Here is a 21,502-nt window from a genome sequence, read left to right on the forward strand (position 1 = left end):
ACTCAGAATTTCCTCTGGCTCTCTTAACCTGCCATGGAATAATTGTTTGGGATTTCAGCTCCATATTCTTATTAAAAATACTTAGGTAACTCATTAATTACTTAAACATGACCTTATGTTTCACTATCTCTTGCCTCCCACTCTTTCTTGTATGTCACCTTTTTCTAGCACAGACTCGTTGGTACTTTCCCTCTGGTTCATCTTCAAGGCAATAAGAGAGAACCTGTGGATGGCAATGTTTCTGATTTCTTACACGTTAGAAAAGATCCGAGTGATGATTTAATTAGATACGAGACCCTAAGTTTGTAAGACGTTTCCTCCTAGATCTACTCTCTTCTAGTCTACAACGTTATCAAGGAAATCTAATGAGACTCAGAATTTTAATATTTTTAGGTAAACTATTTTAACTTTATGGCATATTTTCAGATTATTCTATTTTTCTCTTTTGTTCTAAAATTTTGTCTTTTGTCCATTCAATTTAAATATATGTTTCTTACTTCAAAATCTAGGAGATTTTGTATGATGATGATGATGATGATGATGATGATGATTATCATTATTTCCTTCTCTCCTTCTAGAATTCCTTCTTGAGGAACACCAGAGATTCTGGATCTACATCCTTCAGGCTCTGCCTCTGTGGTCACATTGCCTTCTCCTCGTCTGTTTGTGTGCCACATCACATCTCCCTCTGCCTCTTTCTTTCTTTCTTTTTTTTAAAAAAATTATATATTTTTATCAGCTTCAGAGAGAAAGGGAGAGGGAGAGAAATAGAAACATCAGTGATGAGAATTATTGATCAGCTGCCTCCTGCATGCCCCCTACTGGGGATAGAGGCCGAAACCCGGGCATGTGCCCTGACCAGGAATCGAACTGTGTGTGACCTTCTGGTTCATGGGTCGATGCTGAACCACTGAGCCACACAGGCTGGGCCTCTGTCTTCTGAAGAGGACACTTGTGACAGCATTTAGGGTCCCCTGAGACAATCCCAGGTAATGGCCCATTCCAAGTTCCTTAATTTAACCATATCTGCAAATCCGCATACTTTCCAGTTCTTCCAACATATACATTTTCCCATTTCTTCCCCTTTACTTCTTCCTTTCTCCCCTTCTTCACTGTCCTTCAGCACCCCTCGTTGTCCCCCAAACTTCAGCTCTCCCTTTCTCCTTCCTTTACACCATTTTCTCCTTCTCCAAGATCTTCTCCAGTCAGACCTCCTCCCCAATGCATCAGGACTTCTTCAACACTCCTGGTTTAATGACACTGTTTTCTACTTGCTTTCTAGTATCATGATTCATTTAAATGTAAAATAAACACATTTCTGGGATTTAATTAAGTTTTTGGAGAGAGGAAGAATATGCTTTTCCATTTTAATCCCTGAAAATGCCTCTGTATCTACCATATTTCTTTAGACTGTGAACTCCCAGTGGCAAAGACTCCATCTTATTTGTTTTTATTTACTTAATGCCCTGCACATGGTGTTGCTCTGATGTGTTTATTAAATGAATGTCATGGCGGATTTTGTAAAATGAATTGCGTACGGTTGTTTTAACTGATTACCCAAATTGATTAGGCCGTCATTTCCCACACACGAAGAGGGTTCTCAGAAACCCAGTGATTGTTGGGATGAGAATTTGAAAACAATCTCGAGTTTCTGTGACTCCTGTTGGGTTGAACTCGAGAGCACCATTAACCCTTTCTCACAAGAGCGGGCTGGAGGCGGGTAGCAGCCTTGCGGCTTTTTGGTATGCATCTGTTGCCTTTCCAAACTTAATTTAAAAACAATAAAAAAATGTACCTTGAAATTGTTTTGTCTCCCTATTTATTTAATACGATTTATTCTAAATGCATTTCATATCACCATAATGTATCTGAGCTCAACCACCACCTGTTATTTTGTAGGGGAAATAAACAAGACCTCTCTCATCAGATGAGTTAATTACACTGACATATTCACTCCTCCCCAGAGATACCATAAACTACAATGCTGCAAAGCTTTAATTCGAACAAGCAGCTGGGAACAAAAGCTAGGCTATGGTATGTTTTCTCTGGAAGAAACAAAAGCTCAACACAGACTTGATGTTGGAGGGCAAGATGGCTTGAATTATCAAAGGGAGCCCCATCCAGGGTCACATAACAAATCCGTAAGTGAGTGAGCTTGAACCCATTTCTCAATATTTTGGCGTTGTTTTCTACCATGGTGCTTCTGAGCATCATGTAGTCATTTGCTTTGCCTGCTCCTCCTGTAATTGCTCCCCTCCCCTCTGCCCAATGATGGCTGGGGGTTCAGAGGCCATTGGGCGGTGAAGAGCATGGTTGACTGTGTGGTTTGACTTCAGCAGTGGCCACATGGCCTTCACCTCTCAGGGAACTTAGGTGGACGTGTGGTAGAGAGGTTGTGCAGGTTGTCTTGGTCAGATTCCCAGAGGCAGGATGAGGGAAGCAGGAGAGGGAAGGGAAAGAAGCCCAGCAAGGTGTGGGGAGCTCTGGAGTATAAATCAATACATCACACCTCAGTGTCTTTTCAACTGGGCAAAGAATTGGGATCTCATACTCCTTCAGTTAGTTGCTGGCATAAACCCCAATGAGATTCTGGTTCACTCCCATTTGGCAAAGTAGTCCCCGTAGCTGTTGCAGCCCCCTAAAAGGAATTACAGGTATGGTCAAAGCTCACAGAAATTGGGGGGAGGAAGAGTGCAAGGCACAGAGAGACTATGAAAGGGATTCAAGGGGACATGAGAGGAGGAGGACTCCTGTCTTTGGGTAGGAGTACCAAGGGGTCTGTGTCCATGCAGTGGGAGCTGGGGAAGGAGGACACCCCCTCACTCACTCACTCACTCAGGGCTTCAGTGTGCATTAGGCAGTCTACTCACATAGCCAACAAACCTTACACCTTTTAAGGACCTCTAAAATATGTGAAACCTAAAAAAACATCAGTTTAACATACAAAGAAAACATTAACTTGAAGTGATTAATTTATTAATTTAACAAATACATATAGTAAGCACATACTAGGTTCCCTTCTGTTCTGAATGCTGGAATTATTACAGTGAACAAAACACAAAAATACCTGTTTTTGTGATGAAAGCAGAAAGACAACAAACAAAATAAACACGATAGTATCTTACGTTCACAAGCCCCATGAAGAAAATAAGGCAGGGACTATTTGTATTTATTTTTAACAAAAATATTACATGATTCAGAGAGAAAGTAGGGCCCCTTACTGCATAATTCCAGGGAGTTCCCCTCGCTTCTGGTGTTGTGCAATATGGCGGCCCTGGAAGTGAGTGTGCTTTAATCTCCTTGATATAACACGGGTGGTGGCCCCACCATAAGAGTGCCCAGGGTTATGGAAACCCTAAAACCATTCCGCTCACTTTGGCCACATAGCATTGCAGGTCAACAAGTCAAATGTCAGCCCACCCCAGGAAAAGTGGTGTCTGCAAACTGAACTCTTGGGAGGTGGACTGACAAATCCACAAACCGATTTATTCATTTACAGCAGGCGACATAGCCAGCCCAATAACTCAGCCAGTCTCTGTCCCCGTATTGACTTACCTGAGAAACCAAATTAATTACCAGAAGGTTGCTCTGCTAAGTATGGAATTAGAAAGAGAGGAAATTGGATGGTCTTAAGGGATTGCTCTTACAGGCTTGGATAAGTCCTGATGAATTGCCCTTAAAGGAAAAGGAACGCCCAGCTCTCTGAGAACCTGGCTCAGCCCTAAGCACCTTCTCCTTGAACTCTGATGTTGACCCAAGTTTATCATCCCCGGATTTCCGTTTACACTTGTTGTTATTACATTACCTGATTTTTTAACAAAGTCTAAATTGTATCTTACATCAGTGCAATTTTAAGTGAGCTGTGCTCTGGTTGTGTCCCGGAAGATATCTTAATCTCATGGATAAATGGTAATCTCTCATCAGAGATCATTTCCTCCTTTTTGATCTTTCTCTTAATTCTTTGGTCTGTCTCTCGTTAGGTCCCTTTCCTCCCCCTCTCCCTACCCCCATTGCTATAGCATACATCTCAAACAGTTAGGAATGACATGCAGTTAAAAACCCATACCTTCTCACACCATGGTGGGCTCCATCAGAACTGGCTACATGATTTGTGGGGTCCAGTGAAAAATTAAAATGTGAGGAGCTTTAACCAAATATAATTAAAATTTTAAGACTTCAACAGCACAGCATTCATCAAGCAGTGGGGAAGGGGATGTGTGACAACACAGGTTTTTTTTTTTTAATATTTTTATTGATTTCAGAGAGGAAAGGAGAGGTAGAGATAGAAACATCAATGATGAGAGAGAATCATTGAATGACTGCCTCTTGACGTCCCCTACTGGGGATCTAGCCCACAACCTGGGCATGTGCCCTTGACCAGAATCAAACCCGGGACCTTTCAGTCCACAGGCCGATGCTCTATCCACTGAGCAAAACCAGCCAGGGCCAACAACATGGGTTGAATGCCCCAGGAGAGGAGCCAGCCCTGGGTTCTATGCAAAGAAGGACAATGTCATTGCCTCTCCAAAGCTGTCCCACATTATGCTCCTTGAAGGCAGGTGCCAGGAGCCCATGACCTCCCACATTTCTCACGGAAAGAAGTCATGCGGCTTCTGGTATTCCTCCCTCCAGCCAGAGATACTCCGTAGGGTTGGGAGGTGCTGACAATGTGCCATTTCCTCCTTCCTCTCCTTCCAGCAGCAAAACCAAGGCTTGTGCCTATCTGCAGTGTGAACAGGTTGCCCAGGGTTGGACAAGCTGTTCACTCTCCACAGCTGTACCAGACCTCTGATATTCTGTTGGCATTCTGTGGGTAAAGAAATCTGATATGTAGAACAAAATGAGAATTTTGTTTTCTAAAAAGCATGAAGAGCACGATACATTCATCATAACTTCTTCACTTACAGGTTATAGAAAAATAAACAAACTACCTTAAGCCAAATAAGAACACTTATTGCCTTGTTTAATCAAATCAGGATTCTTTAAGACTTCCAGAACCTGGCACTCTTATTGTAGGGGTCACCACCCAGTGTCACATGAAAGGTACTAAAACACACTCACTCCCAGGGCTACCATATTGCACAACACCAGATGTGAATGGAGCTCCCTGGAATTGTGCAGTAAGTGGCCCTAGTTTCTCGCCAAAGCAAATGGATCCAGGGCTTTGACCCAGTCTGAACTCTCACTAGTAGAGTTTTATGTCTGCTTCTCTGACTGGCCTTGGCTTTAAACCTAGGGCCATCTCTGGACCTACCACTATGACCAGGGAATATGGTGGGATCATTGGCCCAGATCGTGCCCACTCATGTGGCCAGAAAGGGAAGGGTGTGCTGTGACCAACATTCATCACCAGAACAAGGTTGGAGCGGGGAGGTGGAGTCATTTGCCCCAAGAAGGGGTAGCTGCTCTGGGTAGAACCCTTATGGCAAAGCCATGTTTTCCCTACAATAGCTCTTTGCAAAAATGTTGCCAAACATTTATTATAGTGAAGGCAAGGGGATGGGATATAGTTTGAGAATATCTGTGGTTTATTAGGAAATGGAATCAGGTAAGTGCTGATGTTTAGATCTTCTCATGATTAGGGGGTCCAGGAAAAGAAAGTGCCCTCCTATCTTTGAAAGACACGTAGACTAATCCAAAGGATCCAGGGGTCCTGTAAGTGTTTATCAATGCCAGGGTGTGATAAGATAGTTCCTGTTTCCAAACTCACAATTTCAGAATAAATTTTTGCCAAGATTAAAAAACACACAACAACAGGACCTTGGAATTTTCTCTGTCAGGTTACTCTATCGCATGATTCATTTATTGCATAGGTACGTCTCATGAGAAAAACAAATAGGCAAAGGACACTCACATGACTTATGAAACTTGGTGACCTTCCTCTGTGAACTGGTGGTCTGTGCATGATGAACCCAATGAGGAATTAGCACACTTCTATTTACCTATGTCCTTTGTTTTGCACCAAAGGTGGTGTCTTTGCAGGAGGTCTATATTTGTTCTCTCAGCCCCCCACCTGGAGATAGCAGATGAAACGGAGTCTCCCAGGATACAGAGAGGGTCACCTTCTTAAGGGTGAGTGGAACCAATGAGATGTCTGATTTGCTGTGGTTCAGTGATTTCTTAAAATTCTTTGCAAGGCTGACCTACTTCTAAATCCAGGGCCTATAGTCTGAAAGGTCAGTAATCTGGGCTCAGCTCATGATGCGAGGCTTAAGGCTTCTATTTCTTAAATGCCAAAGGCGCGTCAGGTTGCCTTCTGAAATGCTGGCCACTCTATCCAGGCGCACAGTTGTCAGCAGACAGGTACCTGAGTAATTTCCTTTCTTATGGAAGCCTTCACTAACCAAAGAGCCACCTGTGCGGGGCGGGTTTTTTCTTTTTCTTGGGGAAAGGGGGGAGGCTTTGGATCTTTGCCATGGATTCAGAGGACAAGCCAATCTCCCACACACACTTTTTTTTTTTTTTTGTCAAGGACAGGGACAAACATGTGCGTATTTGCTGAAAGGTTAACAGCATCAAATGTACTTCCTGGAACAAAATTGGAGGGAACCATGAAGATGGCAATTTACTCTTGTCACTCTCTTCTGCGTCTCTCCATGTTCTTTAGGATGAAGTCTGAGCTCTTTGTGGTCACATACAAGCTTCGTCTTGGTCCCCTCTCTGTTTACATCACCAGTCCTACTTCTTTTTTCTCCCTAAGCTTACCTTTGACCTCTAAGAACCTCGGTTCACTTTGGGGCCTTTGGCAATGCCATTTGTCTCCACCTCTCACCTGACTGATTCCTACCAGCCCCTTAGGTTTCAACTCAGATGTTCCTTCCTCAGGAGCCCTTTCCTGACTCCCCAAGCCTGGGCAGGGATTCCTCGTGGTGTTCCCATAGCAACTGGTGCTTTGTGTAAGGACACAATGCCTCCTAATTTAATCACCTGTTTACTTGCCTTTCTTCATCTGTTATTGCCTTTTCTCGCTTACTTCTTTTTCTCCCTTATCTCTTTCTCTTTCTTCATTCGAATGCATTCTCCTTGTACACAATCAAAGCAGCACAGATAAAGAATGAAGCCCTTTTGGACCATGTGCCTGATTTCTTTCATTTGTTTCTCTAGATCACTGGTTCTCAACCTTGGCTGCACATTAGAATCACCTGGGAATCTTTTGAAAATCCTGATTTCTGGGCCTCATCCTCCAGAAATTCTGTTTCTTTGTTACGGGGTGGGGCCACAACATTAGTAACAAAGAAACAGAACTTCCGGAGGATGAGGCCCAGAAATCAGGATTTTAAAAAGATTCCCAGGTGATTCTAATATGCAGCCAAGGTTGAGAACCGCTGCTCTAGATCCACATACTGGCCACCCTGCTCAGGGTCTGCATCCACAGGCCCTTTGCCTTCCAGTTTCCTGTTGGGCTTGGCCACTAAGGGCAGCAAAGATCAGAGCCAGAGAGAGAGTTCAGAGTGTGATTCCCTCCCTCCCTCCCTCCCTGCTGATGTCCCTGGACTGGGACACTCTAACAAAGGCCACAGGTTTCTTCAGTGTCCCTCTTCACGCAGTCCCATCTCTGGGTTTTGGGGCACTTTGTCCCTTCAGGCATGGGATTGTTAGTGGTTCCCACCATCACAGTCCAGGTGTTGAGCCCTGTACCTTGCTGCTTTCCTTAAACACTGCCTCCGTCTGTGTGAGCTGCCCTTTATGAAACGCTCTATAGAGTGTGCACCCCTTTATGCTGAGATCATGACTAATTCAGGCCATCCCCTCCAATCCTGGTCCCTGCACTCTTCCCAGAGGTCGCCCCAGTTGCACCCATCTCTGCTATGCCACCGCAGCTATAGATTCCAGCGCAGGGCATCACACACACAGGACAGGTTCAGGAAGTGTTGACTACGTGCTATTGTTGAACCTTGAGCTCCCAGGAGAAGATGAGTCAAAAGTTGCTAATTCCAGGCCAATACTTATTCCCTGGGCACATCCTAACGATGAGACAGGAACACTGTTGTTAGAATGAAAAACTCCTTCACTGTCGTGGCAGCAAATAGCCATTGTGTGTCCCAGTGAAAGGCTCAGGAAGGAGTAGAAAAAAGAATCCCTTGTACACCATCAAAAATGGAAAGCACCTTCTTTTCCTTTGAAACGAGAGTGGATTTTGGAAGCTTTCACTCCAACACCCATCCGTCTAAACCTGCTCTCCAAGGACATGGGTAATGCACGTTATTTCTTAATAAGCCTCAGGAGTTTACTTCATAGGCATGATTACCCAGAAGGCAATGAGAACTGTCTACAGTTTTTTTTCTTTTCCTTTTTTGTTTTTTTTTTCTGTTTCAATAATACTTCTATCCTAAAGAAAGGCAGGATAAGCTCCAAAGTGTCAGTGGAAGTTCTGACTTGTGAATTACACTGGAAATAGACATTTTGCATATCTGTGTTTTATCCAGGCCTGGGCCTCATTCCCCCAATTAGAGTGCTCAAATGCAGGGCACAAGGACATTGGGAAGCCGCTTACCTGTCAGACCAGCAGTGGTGCTGGGAGCTGACAGCCTTTATTCTGCTGTGGTTTCAGTGCCAGGCTCAGTGCCCATTTCAACGCCATGCTGGGACTTCGCACGCCAAGCCGTCACCCTGGCTCCCAGGAATGGTGCCCTTACCATGCACTTTGCATGTGATGATGACCCCTCCTCTGCACAGCTACCTGTCAGTCTATTTTCTCAGTCCCCCCTTCTACCTAAGGAGGAGGGCTTTCCATGAGGGTTCCATCTCTGTTAGATAAATACAGCCATCTAACTTACGTGGGGACAGGACGATGTCTGTTTTGCTTACCCCTTTATTCTCAGCATTTAGGACTCTGGTGAGTACTCACCGAACGGATCAAGGGATTCATTGAATGGATTTAATGAATTCATGGGTAGGTCCATCTTGAAGAAAAGTAGATTAATTTTTAACATTATCGCTTTTCTTAGATTTTTAATCCATGAGTGGGAATTAGCAATGGGCTTCAAGATGAACAAACTTAACATAGTCTATAGGTAAGTGATGCCGGTTCTTAAAATTTCCACAAGGGTAGGTCTGTGTTCTCAGCATACATCTCTTGGATGGGAGCAGATGATACTATTGCTGTGGTATTTCTTAATAAGGAAAATATAATACTGAGTATGGTTTGGGGCACATTCACTCATCCTTACACAACACTGACACTCCTAGTGGAAATGTTTGCCTGTTGTGTTCTCGTTAGGTTCTTCTTTTTGGGTTAGTGACCAAGTCTCACTTGGTGCCAGTGTGGTCCCTGACATCCCTTTGTCACTTGTTCATTTCCCTCTTCCACAAAGCAAGAACCGTTCAGCAGCCAAGGCTAGGTAGCATTTAATAGCATTTTTATGCTTATATTGTGATATAGTCTATTTAAGGCAAATGATACTTGGTGTTTTACGTTTATGGTTTTCACATAACATTTCCATTGGATTAAATTTACCTACGTAAAAATAAAAGGAAAGCTGATTGAAAGAAAAGTATTTCATATCTTTATAACAGTTGTTGCACAGACACGGCAAAAATTATATACGAGGTACACAAAAGGATGGAGTTTGAGAAATAAGGTCATAACTGTTAAGAATAAAGATGGGACTGGTTTTGAATTCTGAATTTATGCCTTTCTAGTCAGGGGGCCTTCAGCAAGTTGTTTATCTTTCCCAAGCCTTGGTTTTCCCCAGGTGGGAATGGGGAGAGAATGTGCATCACAGTTTTGTTATGACATTAGAGTGAGATAATATGTGCAGGACACTCTGCTTATTACCTGCATGTAGGAAGCACTCAGGACATGGTTGCCATTTGTTGTCTTGGTTATATCTTGTTTTCCGTGAGCTGATACCATTATGAGATGAGCGGCAGGAAAACCCTGTACTACAGGGAACTGGAAAGTAAGCCGTCTCCTATTCCGAAATAGCCTGGCTTCGTTATCTCAGTCCTGGAGGGTCCTGAATAGACAGCAGCTCCCGCTGGTTAATCACTGTCAGGTGGGTGGATGGCCAACCTCCCTTCCAAAAGGATTGCTACCAACATTTTCCCGGTATAAGTAACGACCCCAGATAAGAAGTCACTTTCTTTCGCTTCTTTGCTGTTCATTCCACAAGCAGCGTATGTTGGCACATTCTCCGGGGAGTTGCATGGTCACAGCTGCAAGTGGTTTATGAAGATCCCATTTTGGTTGAGGAGGACACCTGATTCCATCTGCCTTAACCGCTTTCAATCCATCACACGTTGGGAACTTGGAGATTCTCTTGGGTCGTGACAAATCTGTGGGTAGCATCCGGAAATTCTGGCTGTGATACTGGGTTGTCCCCGGACGTCCGTTCCCTTCTTCTTATTCCTGTCTTCCTCTCACTGCCTTCCTTTCAGCTCTTCTCTTCCTCCCAGAATAAAGTCCGATCACCAGTGTTATAATGGGACCAGCTGGTGAGAGAGAATTTTACAGCCTACCAACATGGAAAGTACCAGAGAGTGAGGATGCTTGCAGAAAAGGAAGCAGGTGAAGCTTGGGCAAGGGTCCCTCAATCTGGGGGCTCACTCATCCTCATATGGAGACAGCAGTGCAGAGGGTAGAGTCAGAGGATTGCCTAGAGGAGGGGTACATCTCTTTAGGGGGGAAGTCCCTCCCAGTGGTGAGCTACCAATGAACTGTGTCTATTAGCATAGAGATGTGACTGCTGTTGCAAGGACCCAGTGTGACATTGGCTTAAACAAGAGAGCAGTCCATTGTCTTCCCAGTGCTGGGGCTGGTGTGGCAGTGTAAGGACCCATCACCCAGACACCCTCTTTCCTGTGGCCCATTGAGAGGACAGTGTTCTCGTCTGTCTGGCTCACATGGTTCATGACCATGTTTACCTTCCTGCAAGGGGAGAAGTAAATGGAAAGCAGGGGGCAAAGCCATTCTTCTCAGGGTCATGACTGAGAATTTGCACCTATCACTTCCGCTCACAGCCCTTAACAAATGTGTACACGCACTTCTCTCCCGGGCACCACGAATAAGGAATACTGAGTCTCCACCTTCAGTGCAAAAGGTCATCTCGCATTTTTTCAGGGACTATGATCTCGATTCCATGCCACCGAATATTTATCACATTTTGAGAAAAATAATAACATGTATTGATGATGGTTGTGTGCGAATAGCTATGCTGAGTGCTGAAGTGACAGCAACAGACAGGATCCTCCCTCTGTGGAACGTACAGTCTATTGAAAACAAGCAATGAGCAAGAAAATGAGCAAATTAAAAAGCATGACAAGTGGTGGCATGTGTTTTGAAAGCGACAATGTGAACACTTATATAGAAAATAACTGGAAAGCATATCCTTTTGACAGATGGCAGCCAGAGCTCGCTGAGAAAGCGTCATTATAAAGCTGGTCTCTGAGAAGGGCTGAGCCAAGGGAAGTGCAGGGAGCGGGAACAATAGGAAATAAATCACAGTACGCTGGAATAGTATACAGCAGTGAAAAATGAAAGAGCCACAGCTTCCTGCAGCAAAGTGGATGAGTCTTAGATGCATACAGTTGAGTGATAGAAACAAATCACCCAAGAATATACACACTAGGGTATCATTTTTATAAAACTCAGATAAAAGCAAAACTAAGCAACATATCATTTAGAGAAGCATATATACGTGATAAAAACTAAATATAAAAAGGCAGGAGAATGCTAAACACAAAATGCAAAGTGGTGTATAGCTGAGAGGGAGAGAGAAGATAACAGTTATATTCAAGGTAATGTTCTAAATTTAACGTTGGGTGGCAGATTCGTGGATGCTTGTCTTGCTATGCTTGCTAAATTATCTGTGTTAAATGTGCTTTTAATATATCAAACATCACTCAGTCCAACACATTGTAAAAGCATAGAGGAGAGGGCCCTTAATTGCCTACAACAGTGGTTCTCAACCTTGGCTGCACATTAGAATCACCTGGGAATCTTTTTAAAATCCTGATTTCCGGGCCTCATCCTCCGGAAATTCTGTTTCTTTGTGATGGGGTGGGGGCCACAACATTAGTAACAAAGAAACAGAATTTCCGGAGGATGAGGCCTGGAAATCAGGATTTTAAAAAGATTCCCAGGTGATTCTAATGTGCAGGCAAGGTTGAGAACTACTGGCCTACAGAATCCTGGCAGGTTGTGTGGGAGGGTTTGTGGTGAACAGCAAAACACTTTCCCCACCAACAGGGGGCGCCACCGCTCAGTCCCAGCCAAGGTGGCCAGGCAGACTTGCTGGCCTAAAGCGTCCAGAACTGCTGATTTTTCGTAAGAAGCCCAGACACCTGCATTCTCATGAGCAATATCCCGATTTTTGAATGTTGGCAGTGATTCCGAATTTTAAAAACCCTGTGGGGCAGACAAAATCTTTTGGGAGACACAGCGAGCCGCTAAAATAGACAGGGCACCTGGAGGTGAGCACCGATTTAGTGTCCATTTACAAAGAAAAATGCCTAACGTTATTTCTACCATATTCCCATCCTCTCCGCGGCCCCAGAACATGCTGTCTCCAACCTGTGGCTGCCCTCTGTTCCTCCGCCTCTCTCACCTCAGCTTTCACCTCTAAGTTTGGAACCTGTGAAGGTGGTGTGAGCACAGCAGAGAGGGGGGCAGCAGCTCCTTCTGCACCTCGGCACTCCACCTTTCACTCTGCAGGCTCCCTCTCGCTGCCCTTCCTCCCTGCCCAGTGCAGCCCCGCCCAGCCCAGTATGGCAGAGAATGTGCAACACCCCGCCTCTCCCTGAGGGCCAGGCGGAGCCTGCTGGGCTGAGCTGGGCCCACTGTGCTGGAGATCTATTTCCTGCTGCACATTACTGGGACTGGATGCTCCCATAGAGGAATATCATTGTTTTTCTCTTTAAGAAAGAAAAGTTCCAACAGTAAGACATTTTTTCTACTGACACCCACCCATGATAGGGTTGGCTATTTATTTTATTATTAACATAGTGATGTTTTCAACGGGGTGGGGGGGTGGGAGGAGCAGGGGCAATCTGGGCTCCCTGGGGACATTTTGGCCATGTCTAGAGATATTTTTGGTTGTCACAGCTGGGGTGGGGGCAGAGATGCTGCTAAATATCCTGCAATGCACAGAGCAGCACCCCCCCTCCCCGCACCCCCCCCCCCCCACCAAAGAATGATCCAGCACAGATGTCAATAGTGAACAGTGCGCCCAGGCTGAGCAACTCTGCTCCCCAGTGTCCCCCACAAAGGACAAAGTGAAATAAAGCCACAGGCTGGCCATTCCCTAAGAATTATGAAAGGTGTGCGGGTTTTCTTTTTTTTTTTGGGGGGGGGGTGTAATCATGAGAGGTGTAACTAACATGAATTTACAAGGCATGCCCTTTAGCTGGAGCTGGGATTTGTGGCCACTATTTTGGTTTTTATTAAAGCGTAATGCTCAGGAGCAGAAGCAGAGATTTGTTATTCTAAAGACAGTTGCACACCAAAGCATGTGATTGTATAATCTGGCATTTTTCCCCACCAGGGAGCTATGGTGCATTACTCACGAGTGACAGAGCCAACGAGCTTCATATCCCAGGAGGCTAGTGCATCCGTTTAAAGAGCGCGAGCTATGCAGATCCGCCCCCACCCCGCCCCCAGCGCAGGGCAGGGGGAAGGTGAGCATCCTTTCCGTCACTGCCAGGGTGAGCCAGGCATTGATCCCCTGCCTGCCTCCACCCCAAATGGGAAGAGTCCGGTAATTGTGTTCCCCTAGCAGGACCGCAGGACAGGAGGCGGGGGCTGGGAGCTTGGGCTTTGCAGTGGGTCAGGCATTGGTTCCATTGCAGGTCCAGCACCTAACGGTGTATCTCTTTTTGTTCTCCTGTTTCTCATCTAAAGGGTGGAGAGAGTCATGCCCATCACATAGGGTCACTGTGGGGTAAAAGGAGACAAGGGTTGTAAAGCACCCAGCATGTGCCAAATGTGCATTAGCCAGGATCCAATCCTTGTTCGCTGCCAGTGCACCAGGGTAGTGTTCAAACCTCAGGTGAAGTCAGCATACCTTCCTCTGTGCCTCATAGAACAGGGGTGGGTCAGAATGGGCGCATGGATGGCAAAACGCGTGGACATTTATAAATGCTGAACTGACATCAACTGATATCCCTGTCATCTGATGAAATCAATGTAAATACCAACGTAAACAGTGATAGGGTTCATTGTGCTCATCCTAAGAAAATAGAATGATTATCACCCACCATAATGATAACTGGTTAGATGGGGAAGGAAATTGGAGTTGCTTTTGTTTAAACCTTTTATTTCACACAAAAAAGAGAGATACTGATGTGGCTAAGTGGCAAAAGTTCCGTGAACCCCAGTCCAGTGCTCACGTCTTGCCCCATGAAGTTAATGCTGGAGTTTGGCAACTCAGTTAGAGCATGTCGGTCTCAGATGGAACGGCCCTAACATACAGTCCTAAGCCTCAGTGTCTTCATCTCTAAAGTGGGCATGATTACAAAACCTAACTCCCAGGGCAGTGGTGAAGAATGAGATCATGCAGGTAAAATGCCTGGCGCATGAAAAGTCCTCCAGAAATGCTAATCATTATGGTCCTTATTAATAATAATAATTGAGGTGATGTGTGTATATGCACCTCTCTCAGAATCTCACCCAATATGTGTTCACTTACATGCTATTAATAAGAGGACCTTAGTGTTCTGAGAAACACGCGAGGGGGACTAGGTCCTCCTGAAGATGTCTGGTGCCTGCACAGCCTGGGGAAGGTCCTGGACATCCGTAGCTTCAGAAACAAGGAAGGGTGTCCACCGGTCCAGACTTCTAATAGCGGTAGAATTTCACAGGCCAAATGCATTGATGCTCATTTTGTTTTGGACGTTGAAGACTCGTGAGCATTAAGGGTGAAGAGTGGGGCATCAGACCACGTGTTCTTATGACCTAAGAACAGTGGTTCTCAAAAGTGTCCCTCATCAGAGGGCTTGTGAAAACAGGACTGAGCCCCCTCCTCAGTGGATCTGGTGGGGTCCTAGATGTTGCATTTCTAACAAGATCCCGGCTGATGCTCTCACTGCTGGTCCAGGGGCCACACTTCAGGATCACTACCCTAGAATAGCGTTTCTCAACCTCAGAACTGTGGGTGTTTGGGGTGATAGATAGTTCTCCATTGCTCTATAGATGTTTAGTAGCATCCTGGCCTCTGTTAGTAGCAGTTTTGACAACTCAAAATTTCTCCATAGGTTGCCTGATGTCCTCAGGGAGTGAAGGGTGAAATCTCCCCTCATTGAGAACCTCTGCTCTAGAGTGAGATGCCCTAGAATTCAATCACAATCATCCTGGAAATATTGGTGTACTTCTTCAGGCCTTAGCTTCTTCATCCCTGTCATGGGTACAAGACCGTGAACCTCATATGGCCCAAGTAAGGATTACTAGATAAAGCAGGTACCACAATGCCTGGGATAGACTGAACCGTTAATAGATGTTAATTATTATTTTTAAGCCCTCTGTATCTTGTCTACTAAGTGGAAAGTTCTTGCCCATCAAAGATTTTTCATCAGCTTGGCTGCCAGCTGGAGTGGAGAGTTAGAAGATTCTCATCTAGGGCCAAGCAAGTTCCAGAAAAACATTAAAAAATGTGGCCATTGAGGCACAGAACTCCAGAGAAACAAGCTCCCCTCAGAGTTCTGAACTAGCATCAGCTGTTGTCTAGGTGGGTGGACCCCGGTCCTTCGCTCAGAAGTGAGGGCTACAAATCCTAGCCCAGCCTGTCTGTTTGGCTAAGGTTGGTGCCCAAAGAATCTCTTTCCATTTTTTTATCATTTAAAATGATGATCTCATCACTCACATTTTCTTTTCCAACTTGGCTCTAGAAGGGAACTTTAGAATCTGGAATATTGCTGCATTTATGAGTCCCAAACAACGGCTGCAGAAGAGTGATATGTGCTGGCACACACAAGGGACTTCGGATTTTTCCTGGGCTGTCAGGTCTCGAAATTACCCAGCAATCCCAAAATGAATTTCCACTAATCTGACAGTTTTGCCTCTCCTGACATGATGGACTGTATATTCAGTGGTCAGTGGGGACTCTTTAATTGCAGTTAAGCCTGTGATGTTCATTGTGGCATTGAAAACAGAGCAGTGTGTAATGTGGTTAAACTTTCGGACTCTCCAGGCCCAGATGGGTGGGTGGAACGCAATGTTTTTTGGAAACTTTCTACCTGAATCAAGTGTTACTGGCTGGCAGATTTAATTCATTCACTTTCAAGATTTATAAATATTAGAATCAAAATTAAAGTCAAATCCCCCTAGAAAGGAGAAGGGACTGAAATATCAGGCAAAATGGATGTTGAGTTACAAATGGATCAAAAACTCAAGAAAGAAAAAAAAAATGCAATTATAAAACACAGAATGCATTTTTAGTACATACCAGATGCTGTACAGTTTTTTAGGTACAATCTCATTTTGCTCTTAGAGAATTCCAAAGTTAAAGGGACTTTTTTGCTCCCATTTTACAGATGTAGAAATTGAGGCTTAGAGAAGTTAACTGGCTTCCTAGGATCTGTGGGTGTGTGGGCAATCCGGGATTTGAGCTCAGGTCTGTCTGATAACAGCCTATATACTTTAGCACTACATTCAAGTTCCCTAAAGATGGTAGGCATTGTTGAGTTTAAATTGCTTATTTTACAGATGGGTAAACTGAGGTCCAGACACTTTGATGTGATTTGCTCAGAATTGTTACACCAGACTCAGAAAATCATTCTGGGGTTATTCATAAATCTTATCATTAATAATAATTAATGTATCTCTCACTAATAAAGTACTATCATATCCATGACCTCATATTTAATTTTGTTTTTCAAACAACTTTATTGTGTGAACTGATAACTGGAAAAGAAGAGAATTTCAGTCACTGTCATTTTTTTCATAGTTGAATCGAATGCTATTGTAACTGTAGTGTAGCCACAGAAATGCTACTGGAAGGTGCCTGTAGACACATGAAAAGTAAAGGCTGCAGTGAATCAATATCAGCAAACACTACTAAGCTTCTACAATGTGCCAGGCATTATTCCAGGTGCTGGGAGGATAGCAGTGAATAAAAACAGTCCAGAATCTCCTGCTCTAAGTGAACTTACACTCCAGAGGGCAGAGACACGGATTAACTGGATAAATAGCCCTATAAGCAAAATATAGAGTATGTCAGGTATTACGGGGGGAGCAGGGAAATACAGCTGGAAAGAGGAAAAGGGAGCGCTGGGGGAAGGGATTACATTATAACAAGAGAAAGTGACATTAGACAAAGACATAAAAGATATGAGGAGCAAGCTTTTTAATATCTGGGGAAGAGCATTCCAGGTAGAAGGAAGAGCAATTGCGAAGGCTCTGAGCAGTAGATATGCAGTGTGTTGTGTTTAGAACAGTAAGGAGGCCAAATGGAAGAGAAGTTTGAATGATTTTTGTTATTGTTCCCGGTATATTTTTAAAAAATGGAAGTATAATTGATAGCCAATTAGTTGTACATATGGAAGTATGCAATTTGGAAAGGTTTGACATCTGTATATACACATGAAACCATCATTACAATGAAAATACTTCCATCATCCCCAGAAATCTCCTTGTGCCTCTTTGTACTCTCTCCTGCTTTTCCTGTTGCTCCCTCACCCTCATCCCCACGCCACCACCGATCTGCTTCTTGTCACTCGAGCTGAGTTTGCATTTTATGGAATTTTATATGGACAGAGTCATGCAGAATGCATGCTTTCTCTTTTTGGGTCTGGATTCTTTCACTCATCATAATAAGTTTGAGATCCACTCATGTTGTGTTGTGTATCAATAATTCATTTCTTTCCCTTGCCAAGTAGTCTTTGGGTGTATGGATATTCCATAATTTATTTGTTTGGACTCTTTCCAGGTTGAGGGGGGGAACTACAGACAACACTCTGAGCATTCATGCACAGGTCTTTGTGTGGACGCATGCTTTCATGTCTGTTGAATAGATACCTAGGAGTGGAATGGCTGGATCGGATGGTAGATGTATGTGAGACTTTTTAGGAAACTGCCAAGCTGTTTTTCCAAGTGCTCGTACCATTTTACATTCCCACCAGCCGTGTATGAGAGTTCTAACTATTCTATGTCATCATCAAAATTTGGGGAGATCAGCTTTATTATTTTAGATATTTAAACAGTTATGTAGTGGTGCCTCACTGAAATTTCAATTTGTATTTCCCTAATGACTAGCAATGTTGACGATTTTTCATGAGCTTATTTGCCATTCTCCCATATGGTTTCTTTGGTGAAGTATCTGTTCACATCTTTTGCCTGTTTTGGTTTTTTTTTTTTGTATTGGCTTGTTTGTTTTTTGATTATTGAGTTTCAAGTACTCTTTATGTAATCAGGATACAAGTCTTTTATTGCATGTATGATTTGCAATATTTTCTCCCTTATCAAAGCTTGTTGTTTCATTCTCCTAATACCTCTGCTTAGTTTTTATCAAGGCCAGTTTGTCATTTTTCCCCCTTTATGGATTGTGCTCTTGGTGTTGTATCTAAGAAATCTTTGCCTTTGATTATTTTAAAAATTGATTTTTTTCTCATCAAGTAAGAGAAAATGTCCTTTCAGTTTCCTTTAAGTATATCCATATTACTTATGCAACCAACTCATTTATCATAAGTGACCTTTTGGGATGATTTGTTGATTAAGGAATAAAAATGTTACTTTCACAGTCCTTAACCTGCTAAGACTTCATTCCTTTTCTACAGGCATATCCAGGCGTATGGCCAGCGTGGACAGGGGGCGCTGTGGTGTAGAGGGAAGGGTTTGGGTGGCCCTTGCAACAGGAGACCTGGGTTTCTTGGCTGCTCCTCCACAGATCAGAAGCTCAACCCTGGGCCAGTGTGTTCCCTTTTCCGTTTAGATTTCCAATAGAGAAAATATGGAGCTGTGCTAGATGTTTCTGTGTTCCCCACTAGTCCTAACACCCTATAAAGAGCACATTAGCGGTACATTGTACACCTTCAACAGGGCCTGGCAGAGATGTGTCAAGGGCACAGAATTAAGGAGATGCACTCTCAGGGTCCTGTGTGTTAATGTGAGGAGGAGGCACTTGCTAGCTCCGAGAGTGAGGCCCCCTTACATTTTATGCCCTGTGTACCTCTTCTCGCCTCACCCGAGTCCTGGCCCCGACCTTCAATGAGAGAAATGGGGGATGCTAAATGGGGACTGGAGTGAGCTAGCTAGCACAGTGCCTCTCACAGGGGCTATGCAGTAAATTGCCTGGAGATTTTGTTGTTCGAGTCAGAATGACTCAGTTCTGTGTTGGGGCTCGAGGTTCTGCCTTTCTAACAAGGTTCCAGTGACGCTAATGCTTTGGCCGATGGGTCCCACGTGGAGTCGCAAGACACTAGGACAGACCAGCTTTGTCCAAAGGAGCAACTCAACGCCATCCATGTCCATGTGAGAATTCAGTCCCAGGGTGCCTACAGGTCTTAATTTGTCAAAAGAGGACCCAGAATCTGTGGATAGTATAAAGTCTCCTTATTCTTAAATATTGGACAACTTACTGTAATTTTTACCCAACACTGGGGTCAGATGAGGCAACCCATTTGTCACATTGGCTATAAATCAAGTTTCAGGAATTTTCCTACAATTTTGCATGAGAAAACGGGCAAAGAAATATCAAACTCTCTGGAAGAATTTAACCGCAAAATCAACACCCCCATCCCCTCCCACCAAAGAAAAGGTGTCAGAGGAAAAATTAGTTAAACTCAATTTCATTGCCCAGGGAATGAAATTGTGTTGGCATAAAGAAGGGCACAGGGCCTCCCCCATGCTCCTATTCTGTCCTTTTGCCAGATAGCAATAAGCCTAGAGCTGCTGGCGGTCATTTTCATAAATTCACAGAGTGAGCCTCAGTGAAATGAGGGGAAGAAAACAGAACTGAGAGAGGGAGCAACGCTCAGTGTCCCAACAGCAGGATTCGAAGGCCTGGATCAAACCTTACCTAACGCCCAGGTTTACCCAGTGAACATACCAGTTATAGAAACCATATTTATCCTCTTTTTGGTTTGAGTTTGAATTGAGTCGTTTTGTGTTTTTGCTTGAAAGATTCTTGGTTAATACGCAATATGATTTTGGGTGAGGCATTTCCTTTCTCTGGGACTCAGTTTTCTTGTCTATAAAATGAGGGGTTCTTTGGGATTCTTTGGTTTAATTTTTACAGCCTCATCAACCTCACCTAAGCCTTTGTTTTCATACAGCAAAACCATTTAAGAAAGGAAGACAAAGTGTAATGGGGCCCCAAGGTCAAATCCTGACTGTATTACACGTACCTGTTCACTTCCTGTCTCTTAATACTAGAATGTAAACTCCATGAGGGCAGCCAGCTGTGTCTGATTGTCTCACTGCCGTATCCTGAACTGTGTGTGACCTCAAATACATGCATTCATTCATCTATGTTAAATGAATGAGTACATTCTTACAGATTGTTAGGGGAACAAGCTGGCTTGGCACAATTTTCAGTTACGGGCCCTTTCTGTGGCAGGAGAGTGGTTAGAGATGGCATTGATCTACCTGCTTCATGGTTCTCCTCTGAGTTTTTGACTCCACAGATGGAAATAATAGATGGAGCAAGCTGAGTAACCTCTGGATAAACACAGGCTCTCAGTGCTTCTCGAAGCCTGTAACGTATGATCGCTTCCAAACTCACAGTAAGTAAGTAGTTAAGTCCTCGTGATGGATGATTTCCAGTTTGAAATGATATAAGGGAGGACTATGACTTAACTTCCTTCCTATTTTACTTATATTTCAATAACTTAGTAGAGCTATTACATGAAATTGATCCCCCAGCTTTAGGGAACAGGATGTTGCTGACTCTGTTATACGCTATTATATCTGTCATGACATCCAGCCCAAGCGTCTCTCTTGCTCACAAACCTCAGTTTTGTTTTGGGTGGCAGTGTGCTCAGAGCTAGGCTACAATGACTGTAAGAGCTATAACAAGTATTTCTTATTATGTGCTGGCACCGTTCTAAGCCTTCAATAAGTGTTAGCTCTCATAATTATTAAATATTAGCTGAGGGAAAGGGGGGGATGTGCAGAAGATTATTTTATGATTCAACAACTCTTGTTCCTAATTTTTCTCTTGCATGTCAGGGAACTCTGGGGCCTGGATGCTCCCTGTTTGTCCAAGCACTTGGATACGACCAGAGTGCTTATCCAGCAAAACATGGGTCCCTCTCTAGGATCTATGGACTCCCTCTCCTATGGGGAAGCTTCTTTATGGCTAAATTAGAAATAGCCCAAGTGTCTGTTTACTGGTGAATGGACAGATGAAATGTGATATATCCACACTGTTTGGCAATAAAAAGGCAGAAAGTCTTGACACACGCCACTATAGGTAAATCTCAAAAGCATTACGCTAAGTGAAAGAAGCTAAACACAAAAGACCACACATTTATAGGAAATGTCCAGAAAAGGCACACCCCATGAGACAAAAATAGGTTAGTGGCTGCCTAGGGTTGAGGGTGGGAAGGAGATGAGCTGAAAATGTGCACA

The sequence above is a fragment of the Myotis myotis genome, unplaced genomic scaffold (genome assembly GCF_014108235.1).
Source record: "Myotis myotis isolate mMyoMyo1 unplaced genomic scaffold, mMyoMyo1.p scaffold_m19_p_9, whole genome shotgun sequence".
NCBI lineage: Eukaryota > Metazoa > Chordata > Mammalia > Chiroptera > Vespertilionidae > Myotis > Myotis myotis.